At 41.1% G+C, this 16,195-nt stretch overlaps 1 pseudogene; it reads right to left on the minus strand.

Moving 5' to 3' along the window:
• Positions 1-755: 755 nt before the first annotated feature.
• On the minus strand, positions 756-1,368 carry LOC131759918 (protein lin-28 homolog A pseudogene; annotated as a pseudogene).
• Between the last annotated feature and the right edge of the window lie 14,827 nt (positions 1,369-16,195).

Raw genomic sequence — 16,195 nt, forward strand, 5'->3', positions numbered from 1 at the left:
AAAATACACAAAAATACAAAACCAGAATATTTATATTATTTTTTTAAAAAGTTAAAATGCACAAGATATGTCATTCGCACACAGCTAGTGCAGTTGGCATCGTGGAGAAAGTGGGTCCCAAGGTATAGTCATCCAAGGGAGCCAATAAATAAAATTGTATTGGCCCAGAATGAAGTGGGAGTGAGCTTAGAAGCAGCAGGTCTGCAGCTGTTCCCTCAACAACCCCTTTTGCCTATCATCACAACCCACTGCTTGGGACAGTTCTCAGCACTCTATCCCAGGAGGGGATTATGAGTAGACAAGATGCTGAAAACCCTGCCTTACCTCTGAGATATTTCCTCCCACAGAAGGTAGTGGCTTGTGGGTTGGGTCCATCAATCCGGTCTCATGCTTAATCTTTTCACTCTAGCATGGGAAATATTATTCCCTATCTTTCTTTATGAGTAAAACAACTTCCCTCTCCAGGCCACTTTCAAAAGCTGGAGATTCTGGGGTTGGAGACTCAGATAAAGCATGTAGGGAGGGTTACCCCACAAAGCCCTCGGGTATATTTGGATAGAGTATAATTGGAGCTCCTTTGCCTCACCCCTTCCCACCAAGAGGGAAGAGGGGGTGACGCTGTGGACCCTGGCCTGAGATATATGGCAGTGCCAGCTGCCCCTACCCACCCTGTCCCCACTTTCTCCACTCTGCCAATTGATGCCTGTTCCTCAAAACTTTCTGATCACAGAAGGATAGCTCCCACCCACTGTGGCTCAATTCTGGGCCTCTGGGAGCATGGCAGGGCTATGGATCTCTTCTTCCTCTTCCAGAAAGTAGGCTGGCCTTCTCTGTGAGCTGGGAGCTTGCTGGGCCTTCAGTGGACAAGAGGTTACGATATGGTTGATGCTCTGGCAGAAGTGGCACTTCTTGGGCTGGGTGGCTGTTTGCATTCTTTGGCATGATGGTCTAGACCTCCACAGTTGTAGCACCTGTCTCCTTTTGATCTGCGTTTCTGCATGTTCTTCCCTTTGGGCCGCCTCTCGCTCCCAATACAGAACACCCCACCAGGCTGGTGACTCGGAGAGATTCAGGCCCTTGGCGGACTTCTTAAAGGTGAACTCCATGGCCTTACCGTCCTTCAGGCTCCGGAAGCCCTCCATGTGCAGCTTACTCTGGTGCACAAAGACATCCACCGGGGGTCGAGTGGACCCCCGCGCGGGCGGTCATGGGCAGGAAGCCGAATCCCACGCGGAAGTTGAACCTCTTACAGACGCCGGCTCCGTACAGCAGCTGCGGCTCCACGGGCGCCCTAGCCGCATCCTCCTGCGGCTCCTCAGGCGACTCGGCGCCGCCACCTGCAAACTGCTGGTTTGACCCAGAGCCCATGGTAGTCGGCTGAGCCCACGGTCCCGGGTCCCAGGCCGGCCGGCTGTTGGTCCCAGAGAAGTCTGGAGGCAGAAAGAGTCTTATTTTATTTTTTATTTTTATTTTTTGCTTTACTCGGTCCTCTCACTGCTGTGGCCTCTCCCGCTGCGGAGCACAGGCTCCGGACGCGCAGGCTCAGCGGCCATGGCTCACGGGCCCAGCCGCTCCGCGGCATGTGGGATCCTCCTGGACCGGGGCACGAACCCGTGTCCCCTGCATCGGCAGGCGGACTCTCAACCACTGCGCCACCAGGGAAGCCCCCAGAAAGAGTCTTAATGAGGGGAAATAGTTGAAATTACTTGCTATAATGAGATTTTGCTTTTTTACACCCCCTTTCAATGAATAGCCTTGTAAGTAAGAGTCTGGAACCTTCATATCTGGGTTCGGATGCTGCCACTACTACCGCATAGCTATATAACCTTGCACAAGGCATTTATTTCTCTGCACCCCAGACTCATTATGTATAGTATTGGGTTACTAAAAATAACCTATCTCACAGGGTCCTAGTATGAATTCACTAAATAGGTATGACAGAAATAATTTAGAATGGTTCTTGGCACATAGAAAGTACTATAGAAGTGTTTGCTGTTATTGTGACCCCTGTTTTTGAAAGATAGAATTTCTTGCATTGCAAAGTTTGGAATGCCAGATACTACTACAGCATCAACTTTCCTTTTAGAAGAACTGGAAACACTCCAGGACTCACTTTTAGCCAGGGTGCTCTGCACTTCCTGAAGTGATGCTGGCCACAAAAGTAATGCTCATACAAGATAATGAAGTACCACATGATTGCAAAGTCAAGAATATCTAACCCCTAAAAACACCAAAAGGAAATTGGTTTAGATTTGTCCTATGCTTGAGAGCATAATTGGTATGAGGCAGGCAAAGATCCAATTAATGGGTGGCCCAGGCAATGGAGAGGAGATCGTGGGGATGGGAGGATGGCCCCACAGAACACCCGGACTCAGCTATGACATTCCTGACAGCTGCACACAGGAGCTGGCTCCAGGACCTGAATCCAAGTTTACAAATTCTTTAAGTTAAAAGTGATGGAACAGGGCTTCCCTGGTGGCGCAGTGGTTGAGAATCCGCCTGCCGATGCAGGGGTCACGGGTTCGTGCCCTGGTCCGGGAAGATCCCACATGCCGCGGAGCAACTAAGCCCGTGAGCCATGGCCGCTGGGCCTGCGCGTCCGGAGCCTGTGCTCCGCAACGGGAGAGGCCACAGCAGTGAGAGGCCCGCATACAGCAAAAAAAAAAAAAAAAAAAAAAAAAAAAAAAGTGATGGAACAGAGGCAACTGAACCCATGCTACACTTTTATTCATATAATAGCAACTTAACTCAGTAAAGTCGTTTGAAGTTTACAAATACTCTTTCCAATATAAAATCTCATTGATTCACCAGTGAAAGATAGAGGGCATATATCTTCGCTAAAAAATTCATAATGTAAAAATAAGTATTAAGAGGATGATACAAATTTACTTATCATCCCCAAAGTCATTTCCAATCTTTCACCTCTTATCCAATGGATACAGTTTTTCTTAGAGAAAACATCCTGGGTCTAGAAGTTGAGAAACAAATTAGGAAAAGTGGAACCATTGAAAGGGTCATCTCAGTTAGGTAAGAAAAATAGTAACAGCACCATAAGCATGGCTCCAATGTTTGGATTTGAGTCTACTCCCTCAGCCTGTACAGAAAGTCATGGCAGACACAGCTCCTACAATGCTATGGTTTGCTGCTTCAACCCCACCCCAAACTCTGATTGAATCCATTCCAGACTCCCCCTTGCCCAAGCTGCTCAGCACTGCCTACTGCTCAGTGAAGATACTCCCAGTCGGAAGTGGTAGTTGAGGGGCAAATAAGATAGCAAGTTCAATTCAACTCAACTTAAATGAATTAAATTCAGTTAAATGTGTATTTATTGAACTCCTTATAATACAAATTATATAAATGTGCTAATTCATATAAATGAACTAGGTTCAGGATTAGGGATATAAGAAATGAATATAAGGTACTATTTCTACCTTCAAAGAGCTCCTAATTTAATGAGTTAGACATATGTAAAAGTATTAAGAGCCAAACTGCAGGGTGCCTTTTAAGAGATATAAATATAATAAAATGGGCTATGAGGGCACAGAAAAAAAGTGCTTATTTCTAATGGGGCAAGACAAGTGCCCTGTGATATAGTATCTCATTTAATCCTGTGAACTCATTTAGGTGGAAACTATCCCCATTTGAGAGATAGAGTAACTGAGCCTGAAACAGGCTGCCTAAAGTTATGCCGGAAGTAAGTGAGTGAACTTAGACTTGAACTCAGGTCTTCTGAAGCTAAAAGCTTGTGTTCTGTTCCTCACATCTTGCTGACAGTGTTGATCTGATTGGGGACCTGTAAATTTCCATTGTAGGGTCCCTGAAACCCTATACATTCCGTGGGAAGGCAATGCCTTGTCCATACAGGGGTCTGAGCCTACCCTGATATTACTTACAGTGGGAATTACAACATTTTGGTGGACTTGTGCACCTGGATTACAATAAAGGCAATATTAGGGAGATATAAATCCATAATTGCAATACACTCAATAAGAAAGAGGCACAGAGTCTCAGAAATCAGTCCAGGAATAGGTTCTGCTCCCTGCTCTCACGTGATGCTTCTCTATCTGCAGCCCCTGTTGCAGGCCCCAGCACTGTGGCAGGTCCGTGAAGTGGTTTTCTCAGGGAGAACAAATGAGTGCTGCTGAACCGAGTGCCTGATGCAGAACCATCATTCTATAGGCTTTTTATTTGCAGCGCTCACCTTAGGAAGTTAATGCTTCTAAGTGATGCCTAGGCAAACTGCCAGTTGTTTTTGCTTAACATTAATACGTGTTTCTGATTTGGTTACTATGGTTACAGACACTTCCAGTGTTGGCTTTCACTCAAATCAGAGGTCCCATCTTTTATACATCGTGAATGTTGCACTCTGACCCAGCATTCCAATCTGGTCCCATCCAAACAGGGACCCATAACTTCATGTTGTAGCCTTCAAGGGCAGGGAGTTAGGTAAGGGGGCCTTAGTTTTTTAAAATGTTTTATGATATACTTTTATAATTAAGTGAAATGCTACCTTCTGAAAGGAAAACAGGATATTTTTTCCTAATAGGAGCCTGGGATCCACTTCAGGTGAGGGCCATTTACCTCAAATGGTACACATTTTACCTCCACGGGGAAAATTAGTTTTCTTTGCAATACTCCTCCAAAGTCATCAGAATTCAACAGAATTACTCTCCTTCATCACTACATAGTGGGGGATCCCCAATAACATGACTGGTTGCAACTTTGTCTATCATCACCCAAGGCAGAATCGCCACCGGCCCGTGAAATTACTTCCCCCGATAGCAAGATGACCTTTATAACTGCCAGCCTCCAGAAAAGTGCCTGGGGAAGCCTTAGCCCATTCTTCTGATCAGATGCCTAGCTGCCTCTGCCTTTGATACATTAATCATTCAGCGGGTGCCAGCCCTGATGCTGTGAGATTTAAAGCAAGCATGTGCTTTACACATCTGCAGTTACCTTTCTGCTCAAGCTACTCAGACAGGGGTTGGAGGTTGTTGGGAAGGCTGATAATGTACTCCCTGTCCCCTTTTCAAACTGCCCTTGACATTCATTTTTTACTAATTTAATCTGCATACAAGTCTTAGGCAGGGGAGGTGAGGGATCCACTTAGAACGACTGGTCCTAGGCCCCATTGCCAACATTTTGGTCACAATAAAAAGATGCTCTTTCTCATTATACATATTATTTTGATTCATCACTGTTTGCAGTGGCTTCGTTTTGTTCTTGCAGGAAAGGATTATGGAAAATACTTTTACTCTGGGTCTTTAAAATAGGAACCCTTTCTTCTGCTCCCCTAAAACCCAGGCAGCAGGCAGCTCTGGCATTCCCCCAGAGCAAATAATGACTCGGTATTTCAATATTCATTCTGAACACTATCTATTCCCCTGGGCAGTCAGGCACATGGTCCTCTGGAAATCAAGCAGCAATAAAATCCAGTTTAAGCTGGTCAAGGTTAAGACATTTCAGAGAACGTGTGCTTGTTTTTTTCTACAAGTATAAATCTGACCACACTACTGTCTGTAGCTTCTCCTCAAGGATAGCAAGTACAGCTGCTGTAGCCAGGAAGGGATCTGCCTTAAGAAAAAGGGCTCAAATTAATTATTTGCTTGCTTGATAACCAAAACGTTCCCCAGAGCCAAAGTCACAGTAAGGATACCTAATGAGGAAAGAATAGGTAACAATTCTTACTTGCCTGCAGCCTGATTTCAGTTGGGGAAAGTTTAATTTAGTCCTCGTGTGGGTGGGCATGTGCAAATTTGCAGAAAAACTAGCATTAACTGTTTATTTACTTGTCCTTTTGGAATTTGGCTTGCAGCCTGGCAGCCAGTCACTGGCCAACACTTAGCAAAAGTGAGGAGTAAGGAAAGTTTATTTTAGACAACCCTACTGCCTCCTTCTGCTCCTTCTTTCCACATCTGTGGCATCCCTTCTCCCAGATGCCTCGAGCTATTATGTTCACTCTGTCTCTCAAAATTTGCTCTGGAAAGAATCAGAATAACTCATTTGTTCTAAGTTATGAGACATCATCCCTTTGGGACAATAATGTCTTTTTTATTCAGCAGTATTAGCAAATGAGGCATTCTACAAAAATACAATTCCAGATTAATGAAGATTATACTTTTAAGTGCCAATTAAAAATTAATTGGCTTGGATAGCTACATTTTAAAATGCATTATGTGTATCACTATCTTCATATGCTAAGGGTATTAAAAATAATAATTGACCAATTGTGTAGCATTTTACATACTACAAAGTGTTTTCACTTACATTTTCCCATTGATTTTGACATTTTTTAAAGGAAGATATTAGGTTCATGTTTGTAGTATATGAATCATTGTTTCAAGTACAAGTTGCTATACTATAATTCATACCACAATGTAATGCAATGATATCTTTCATGAGTGTATATCATTTGCCCCTTCCCAGGGTCCCCGTGTTTTTGCAGTTCTTTCTGGGTCTTTGTGCTTGCCACCTCTGTAGAGTCAGCTCCTATTTCTCATTGCTGGAGAACCAGTATCCAGCAATTTTGACCATCCATCCTGGTTTACTATTTCTCCTTCAACTAACTGCTTCTATGAATTAACTTATTAAAATAGTGTCTTAGAGCTTCCCTGGTGGCGCAGTGGTTGAGAATCCTCCTGCCGATGCAGGGGACATGGGTTCGTGCCCTGGTTCGGGAAGATCCCACGTGCCGCGCAGCGGCTGGGCCCGTGAGCCATGGCCGCTGAGCCTGTGCGTCCGGAGCCTGTGCTCCGCAACAGGAGAGGCCACAACAATGAAAGGCCCGCGTACCACAAAAAAACAAAACAAAAAAATAGTGTCTTAAAGTAAGACCAAACAAAGCTATCCATTTGTTTCAGTGTGGCTTTGAGAATGACTTTATTTCCAAGACATAAAGCTTTAAAAGTCTCCTCTCTGACTGCATTTTCTCAGACCATGACCCTTTTCTGGTTTTTAGTATGCTTTCATACCCAGACTGGACCTTGTTGTGAGCCAAGCCCACAATACTTTTATTTTATTTTATTTTATTTATTTATTTTTGGCTATGTTGAGTCTTCATTGCTGTGCATGGACTCTTCTCTAGTTGCAGTGAGCTGGGACTACTCCTCGTTGCAATGAGCGGGCTTCTTATTGCAGTGGCCTCTCTTGTTGCGGAGCACAGGCTCAAGGCACGCGGGCTTCAGTAGTTGTGGCTCGCGGGCTCCAGAGTGCAGGCTTAGCAGTTGTGGCTCATGCGCTTCAGTTGCTCTGTGGCATGTGGGATCCTCCCGGACCAGGGCTCGAACCCGTGTCCCCTGCATTGGCATGTGGATTCTTAACCACTATGCCACCAGGGAAGTCCCACAATACTTTAATTAGGATCCCCCAATTGCTTCACTTCTGAGCAAGCCCAACCATCAGCTTCCTCTGATCCTGCCCCCAGGCTGCTAAACATTCCTAGGGAAATTCAGGGGCCCATGTTGAATAGTACATTATTATTTTAAAAATTTTGTAAAAGTAATACATTATATATAGAAATGTAGAAGATGAATTTTGAGATGGTCTCTTCTCCAGTAAAGGAAATAAATCACTCAACACCTATGTTCCTGAACACTATCTTCGTTGGGCAGTTTGGTGTATTTCTCTTCAATCCTTTTTTTGTGTGTATATGTGCTCATACATGTGTGTTTGTGTGCATTTAGATAATACTTTTAATTTTGCATTCTTCTTTTTCCACATATGTTTATATCATTGGCATGTTCCCTTGTTATTGTATAGTTTTTCTACCCATCATATTTAATGATTGCATAATATTTTGTCAAGTAGTTATAAATATTTTCAGTGTAAATCATGTCTCCATTATTAGATGTTTACCTTCTCTATTATGGTTTGTGACATTGTAAATAACACTGCAAAAACCTTTTTTTATTTGTACATTTTCTCTAATTAGGATTATTTCCTTATTAGCTCCTCGAGTTAGAATTTCTGATCAAATGGCAAGAACTTTTAAAAAACTTGAAGTCTCTAGAAACGTACATCTTTCCTTCACTTAAATTTTTATCTTTTCCTATTTAATATGCTCACTAATTGATCATTTATCTTGTGTCTACTTTGTGTCAGGGAATAGAGAGACCAAGAGGAAGAAAACATGGTCCCTGCCCTCAAGGGATCCTCAGTTCAAAGTTATCCCATGATTGGTTCCACAATGAAGTATTTACGTGGTGGTGACACAAGGAGAGAATGGCTAACTTGACAGAGGAGACCAGATGTTTGCCTTAAATTTTAAAGAATGAGCAGAAATTCACCAAACAAAGGCACAGACCCTGAAGAAGAATGTTGTGCTCAGAAAACTACAAGCACTTCATTTTCATTTGAATACAGTGGGGGAACCACTAAAATAAGAACACCTGATATAATGTATTGCAAGCTAGGTATTGAGTACTTGCTAAATGTTTTGTAGACATCATCTCCATCAGTCTTCACAACAACCTGTGAGATAGGTATTATCAGCCCCATTTTACAGATGAGGATTACTTAGTCACTGAATATTGATAGGCAGCAGAAGTGTATCTGAACCCAGGTCCACCTGACTGCATAGCCAGAGGCCCTATTCGTTATGTTTTAGTACCAGGTAGATTATAATGCCTGCTAAAGAGTATGGCTATTTTTTTTTCAGTGCAGCGGGACTGATTATTCCCTCTTCTGTACTCTTGTCAGACCTGTACATATTTCTATTACAGCATTCATTATACTTATTTCTAGGGTCTGTTTGCAAGTATGTCTTCTCCATTAACCTGAGATTCTCAAGTGTAAAAGTTGTCTCTTATTTATATTTATCTTCTCAATGACTAACTCAGGCTCTAGCAAAGTGCAGAGATGAAATCAGTGTGAATGAATGAATTATTGGATAAATTTGTGAATTTGTAAGCCAGCCTGCAACAGGCCCTTTCTGTCTTGCAATTTCCAGTCATTTACATTTTTAGGAATTATCTGTTGTTGTTAAACACAACCATTATTAAAAAACAAATTATATAAACATATAATTAAATACATTATATTAAAAGCACAGGTAGCACATTGTCAAAATTCATAATTTCTTAATTATTTTACTATTACCTATGCCCTTGCGTTTATTTCATATATTGCCTCTGAATGGTGGAAATAGTCTCTAAAAGTGAGCTTCCTTCCAACTCTGCCTTCACATTGGTATCTTACAATTGCCTGTAGTGCTGACCCTTTCTTTTCTCTTTTTTTTTTTTTTAACATCTTTGTTGGAGTATAATTGCTTAACAATTGTGTGTTAGTTTCTGCTTTCACTTTCTTCTCTTTTGAAATTCCTCCTTAGCTTTTGTGGTATTCATTGTTCTGATTTCCCTGTTTCTCTGACTATTTCTCTTTCCTTTGCTTGTTCCTCTCTGTCTTCCTGTCTTTTAGAAGTTCTTTCATTAGTTCTCTTAAATTCTCTTATTTTTTATTTCACCTACTTCCAAAGTGTCAATTTCTATCTCTGTAGAAACGACTTTCTCATTTATATCTCCAATACTAGCTTCTCTTTTTGGCTCCAAAATGCATATCTTATTTCCAAACACCTGCTGGGTATCCTGATCTAGATATTCTAGAATAATTCTTGAACCACCGTGCCCATCGCATGCCTGAGACCAGCCCCCCACACCCTTGTGGCCATTCTGACTTCCATGATCAAGTTGATGTTGACTTCTTCATTTTATTTAGTTACCTAGGCATGGATACTTAGTGTCATCTTTGTTTCCTTCCCCTCAATCCCCCTGACATTTTCCTTAAAATCTTCATCTGATAGTAGTCTTCCTTATGTTCTCTTTTCTACTGAATATTGTATAGATGAGATAGCATGACCACATTTTGCCTTGTATTGCAGTTATTTATGCACTTGTCTTATATTTCTTAGATAACAAGTCTTTTAAAAGGCCAGAACTAATTTTAGAGTTCTTGGTATTCCTTAGAGCATCTAGTAATATTATACATAGTAAATGCCTTATCTATATTCATTGAACTTAATTGAGTGACAGCCTGAGGGAGCTCTCTTATGATTAAATTGTATGGATTTTATGAATATATTTTGGTGTCTTAAAGGCTTCCTTTGACTAATTTCAAGTTCTTGGCTAGGGCTTGCATAATTGAGAGGACAGATAAATAACTTCAAAGTAAGAATTTGAAAGCAGTAAGCTGAATAATGGCCCCCAAAGATGTTGACCTCCTAATTCTCAGAACCTATGAATATGTTATCTTACATGGCAGAAGAAACTTTACAGATGTTATGTAAATGATCTTGAAATGGGGAGATTATCCTGGATTTTCCAATTGGGGTGTGTCCCATGTAATCACAAGGGTCCTTAGAAGGGGGAAGCAGGTGGGTCAGAGTCAGAGAAGGAGATATGATGACAGAAGCAGAAGTTGGAGTAATGTGGAGCCAGGATCCAAAGAACGCAGGGATCTTCTAGAATGTGCAAAACACAAGGAAATGGATTCTCCCTGAAGCCTCCAGAAGAAACACAGCTTGGCTGATGCCTTGATTTTGGGCTTTTGACCTCTAGACTGATTTTGGAATTTTGATCTCTAGAACTATAAGGTAATAAAGTTGTGTAGTCTTAAGTCTCTATGTTTATGATAACTTGTTATAGTAGCAATAGGAAATTAATACAAGGGATCTTGCTGGAATGTACATTTTAATTTGAGACAAAGCTAAGGAATCAATTCTTAATTGTGGAATTTCAAGTATATCTGTAAGCTGGTTGGAGGGAGTAGGTTTTGGCCAATACATCCATAGATTATAAGACTGGTTGGCCGCATGACAAGGAATTACTAGAAAGGCCTCAGGGGCAGAAAGTGTTCATGTGTACACATGATATTCTGATCAGGAAACAACACATCATAACCCCAGGAGTCAAATTAGCCTTCAGAGAATGAGAAATCAGAGAGCTAGAGGCTTCCCAGAAAGTACTCTTTTTATTAGAGATGAAGATAGTAGAGACTAAAGTGTGAAGTTAGGCCTTTGTCACAATTACCTCATGGCTGCACTGAGACCAGAATCCAAGTTGCTTTAGTTCTAGTTCAGTGTTCTTTCCTCTCCACTTCACTTTAACCACCCATATATTCAAACCACTGTTGAAAAATATCACCTTTCATTCTTTAGCAAGATTTTGGCTAATGTGATCATATATATTAGTTACCTATTATTGTGTAACAAATTACCCCCAAACCTAGTGACTTAGAACACATTGATTATTTCTCGCTACCATACGACCCTGCAATCCCACTACTGGGCATATACCCTGAGAAAACCATAATTCAAAAAGAGTCATGTACCAAAATGTTCATTGCAGCTCTATTTACAATAGCCAGGACATGGAAGCAACCTAAGTGTCCAGCAACAGATGAATGGCTAAAGAATATGTGGCACATATATACAATGGAATATTACTCAGCCATAAAAAGAAATGAAACTGAGTTATTTATAATGAGGTGGATAGACCTGGAGTCTGTCATACGGAGTGAAGTAAGTCAGAAGGAGAAAAACAAATACTGTATGCTAAAACATATATATGGATCTAAGAAAAAAAAATGTCATGAAGAGATTAGTGGTAGGACGGGAATAAAACACAGACCTCTAGAGCATGGACTTGAGGATATGGGGAGGGGGAAGGGTAATCCGTGACAAAGTGAGAGAGTGGCATGGATATATATACACTACCAAATGTAAAATAGATAGCTAGTGGGAAGCTGCCGCATAGCACAGGTAGATCACCTCTGTGCTTTGTGACCACCTAGAGGGGTAGGATAGGGAGGGTGGGAGGGAGGGAGATGCAAGAGGGAAGAGATATGGGAACATATGTATATATATAACTGATTCACTTTGTTGTAAAGCAGAAACTAACACACCATTGTAAAACAGTTATACTCCAATAAAGATGTTAAAAAAAAGATAACCACAATGCCACTATTATATGTAAATAATAATTCCTTAATATCAAATATCCAGTGTTCAGATTTCCATGATTATCTTATGCATTTTTTTAATATTTTGCCCAAATAAAGTTTATACACTGCAAAAAAAAAAGAACACATTGATTATTTCTCACAGTTTCTGTCAGTCAGAAACTCAGAGGCATCTTGACTGATCATTTCTGGCTCATGGTCTCTCAGGTTGCAATCAGGATGGTGAGTGAATGGGGCTGGAGTAACCACTTCCACGGTTGAAGTTGGTGTTGGCTATTGGTGTGAGGCCTCTGTTTTCTCCATGTGAGTCTCTCCATAGGGCTTCTTGAGTATTCTCATAACATGGTGGCAGGTTTCCCCCAGATCATGAAATATAAGAGAGAAAGAGGTTGAAGCCTTCCTTTTTATGATCTAGACTCAGAACTCATATAACATCACTTCCATTGTATGTGATTTATTAGAAGTGATTCACTAAGTCTGGCACACATTCAAGGGGAGGAGGATTAGATTCTACCTTTTGAAGGAAGAGTGTTAAAGAATTTTTGGACATATTTTAAAACCACCACATCATGCCTTGAACCTCATAAATTCTTTGCAAAAGATATTATTATTCTTACCCCCATTTTAAAAAGTAGGAAAGTGAGGTTTAGAGACTTTAAGAGATTTGCCAAATCTAGTCTTTGTGCCTCCAAAACTAATGCTCTGTTTTATCCTCCACTTTCACTTTTTATTTTCCAATACTGGTGTCCTTATGGCACAAACACATGAAGAATATAAAATATGTCCCCCTTTTTCCTACATACTTTTGTGGCTCATTAAAAAGAAGCATAAATTAAAATGAAGTGTTTTCTCTGAACATACACTTTCACCTTCAATTTATTTCCCACCCTCACTTCATCTTGTTCTCCTGCCCTGCAATGAACAGATGCTGCAGTAAGATGGCCATGCAGAGTGTTCTATGGCTGTCAATTACCGGGGTGACAAGGAGCGTGATTATTAACAGGGTGCACAAGCTTCCTTCCTCCAAAGCACAGATATGCTCCATGAGAAGTAGATGTTGTGTCATTTTAATCCATATGGTTAGCTGTCTCTCCTTAAAGTTCGGTGACTCTATCCAGGGTAAAGAAAGAAAAAGCAATGTATATTGATCCTCTGATATGTCCCAGATATGGTGCTTTATATACTGGTGAGCTCCTTGAGGGTGAGACTTATTGACCTTTGTCTCTTCTTTCTCTTCTCCCAAATTCTAAACAGTGTCGTTCCATGGAGCTTGATTTTTACATTTCTTCCCTTATCCATCTATACTAACTTTTGGATGAGCTCGTGGCTTTAAATGCCCTCTGTATCCCAATAGCTCCCAAATTTATGTCATCAGCCTGGATCTCTCCTCAGCACTGAACACTCACATATCCAGACACCTACTAGACATCTCTGCTTGGTGTCTTAAACCCAACCTGTACAAGACTGAACTTCTGACTTCCTTTCTCTTTAAACCTTTTCCTTACCAATCATAGTGAATGATGCTAATATTCATCCAATTGCTCAGACCAAAAGTCTTGGGAGTTCTTTTTGACTTTTCTGAAGTCCTCTCATACCCACATCCAATGCATCAGAAAATTCTATTAATTTTATCTTCAAAATTATATATCAAATCCAGTGACTTCTCATCACCTCTATCACTACCGCCCAGTCCTAGTCATCATTCTTCTCCTAACCTGTCCTAACTTTTCCTTCTTCCATTCTCATCTGTCTTCCTCCAGTCTAGTCCCATGCAACAGTCAGAGTGATCCTTTGAAAATATAAATCCATATCTCATTACTCCCTTGGTCAAAATCCTCTAGTCGCTCCCCAAAACACTCAGAACTTCTTTCCAGTGTCTCCAAGGCCCAACACACTCTGGCCCTTTCCCACCTATCTGAGCCCTTTTCCTGCCACACTCATCCTTGCTCACTTTGCCTCAACCACAGGGCAGTCTAGCTTTTCCTTGAACATGCCAAGCACACCCCCACCCCAGGGCTTTACAAATCCTCACACTTCTGCTGGAATGCTCTTCCACCAGACAGCCACTTGGCTTTCTCCTTTACTTCATTCAACTTCTGCTAAATGTTACCTTCTCAGAGAGGTCTTCCTTAGTCACTCTATTTAGAACTTACTCTCCCCCTACCTTCCCATCAGTCTCTGCCCACTTATTCTGCTCTGTTTTTCTTTATAGCACCGATTAATTGTGCTGTAAACATATTATACATAAATATTGGGTTAAGTGTGATTTGTGCTTATGTCCTTTGGTACAACATAAGCTGGAGCTTTGTTTTATTCACTAGGCTAATAGTAGGTGCTCAGTCAACATTTTCTGAATGAATGAATGAATAAATTAATCTTTGTATCCTGCATCTAATCTCAAATCTGTAGTGTAAAACCTGCTCAATAATATTTACTTGAATTATTTTGCTTAATGCTCCTAACTAACTTCAGATGTAAATAATTTTCTCACTTTACAGAAACATTATGTAATTTGCCTAAGGGCACTCAGCTGAGCAGAAATTTGATTCCTGATCTCTGCATTTTAGAGCTTCTGCATTTCCACTTCCTCCTAGGGTTTCCATTTCCTATGCTGCCTACCAGGTCTTGGGATGGCTCAGATGACAATGAAAAGACTCCTCTACATTGTGTTCACATGAGAAAGCCAAGGAGAACTCAGGTGGATGGGATCTGGGTCTCCATAGTAACCCAAAGAGACACTTGGCAAATTCCAAGTACCAAGGCTTCTGATCGATGAGAGCAATAGCATTCTTGTCATTTCCTCCTCAAAGAGCTGTTCTAGAGTGCATCCTAAGAGTTTTTCCTGTACCTGGGCAATCAACAACACACTCCAAAGCTGTGGTCTGAGGCCAAGTCTAGATGGCCTTAGAGCCCACATTCCACTGTGGTTCTCTTCAGATCTCAGGAGGAGAGATGGTGGAAAGACAGGGTACATATTAAATGACACTCTGCATACCTTAGGAAGCTGTGGGTGGGAGTGACGGTAGGAAACATCAGTGAGCAAAATCAATTACTTTTCCACAAGTCTTCATGTCAATAAGCCTTGCAAATAAGGCTATTTAGTGTAATTATCATGTACTTTGTAGCTATTGCTTCCAAGACTGCCCAATCTAAAAGGCTATCTTCTCCATGAAGCCAAATTCAGTTACTCCAGCTCAAACTAATCATTTTATCACTTGCCATTGGGTTTTATATTTTGTCCTTCAATAATAGAGTTCTTTGATACTGTTCTTGATTCTTTAATGGGCACATAGCTTGGCTCCCTAACAGGATTGCCAGCTCCTTGAGAGCAGGGACCACAGCATATATTCCTCTGTTGTCCTCACAAAGCTCTTTCCTTCTCCTCTCTTGTTTACTATAATCTACATATAAGCTCATCTCCATGGAGATTCCTGAAGTAATCCAAGCCAAGGTAGAGAGTATTTTAGGCGACTTCCTACCCCACTCTCCTACATCCCATCTCAACCAGGTTTTATATTCTAGAATTCACTGTGCTACATCGACCCATTGACCGATATGCCTGGAGGGAGCTCTGGTTACTTGCCCACCTAACCATAGTCTTCCCTGAAGGCCTCCTACATCAGGTAGGAGATCCAATTCTCTTACTTACTGACCTTGTAACTCCTGGCGAGTCATTTGACCTCTTCCAGTCTCCGTTTTCTCTATCTCTGAGGGCTGTTTGTGAAAATTAATTGAGGCAGAATGTATTAAGAAACTTTAAAAAATATACATTTTCTTACTATATTTTTAGATATTTATAAGGTAATAACAATAACCAAGATTAATAAGATAGTTAGATGTGGTAATAAAATGGAGATTTTATTTTGTACAAAGCTAGCTGACTCATCTGGGCATTATAACCATAACTTTAAAAGAAAGAAAGCTATCTCAGTGTGGATTTTTCTCTGGAAGTAATTCCAAAGACCAGGATTCAAGTGCAAATACTATATCCCATGAAATACCAGCAGGGGAAAAAGGAATTTATAAAGAAAAGGGAAGGCAGGGAAGAAGAGGTGTGTTATTTCACCAGCTACCAAAGTGGACACATGAAGCTTATTCCCATGAGAAAACTCCAGGAAAATTATAAAGCACATGCCTTGGAATTATCCCACTCGAGAGGTGAAGGAGCAGGGGGTATTAATGCACTCATTCCCATCACTCATTGCTTGCAGACTGGTGGGGGTGAGAAATTTAATTCCTGGTA

The sequence above is a fragment of the Kogia breviceps genome, chromosome 7, assembly GCF_026419965.1.
Source record: "Kogia breviceps isolate mKogBre1 chromosome 7, mKogBre1 haplotype 1, whole genome shotgun sequence".
In the NCBI taxonomy this organism is placed as follows: Eukaryota; Metazoa; Chordata; class Mammalia; order Artiodactyla; family Physeteridae; genus Kogia; species Kogia breviceps.